Here is a 358-nt window from a genome sequence, read left to right on the forward strand (position 1 = left end):
GGTTTAGTGTCTTGCTCAGGGACACATGGGCGAGGTATAATTGATGTATCGCAGTGGGAATCAAACCCGGGTCTCCCACACCAAAGGCATGTGTAATATCCACTGCGCCATCACCACCCCGTTAATCGATTGTTTTTAGCAAGAGTCTGCTGAATGGATTGCCGCCAAAGCCACGACGAGCAGAAACACAAGACACCTCATGATGGACTCTCTGTTGGAACAAATGGTCCCGCAACCGCTGCTAAATGTCCTTTATAGTCCCTCAGCTCAGCTGACACCCCTGTGGCTGCATTATTCAAACATGTACTCCTGGTTTTTGTTGAATCTCGTCCAATTCCAACAAACCTGTTGAAAGAGG

The sequence above is a fragment of the Etheostoma spectabile genome, chromosome 16, assembly GCF_008692095.1.
Source record: "Etheostoma spectabile isolate EspeVRDwgs_2016 chromosome 16, UIUC_Espe_1.0, whole genome shotgun sequence".
Classification (NCBI taxonomy): Eukaryota; Metazoa; Chordata; class Actinopteri; order Perciformes; family Percidae; genus Etheostoma; species Etheostoma spectabile.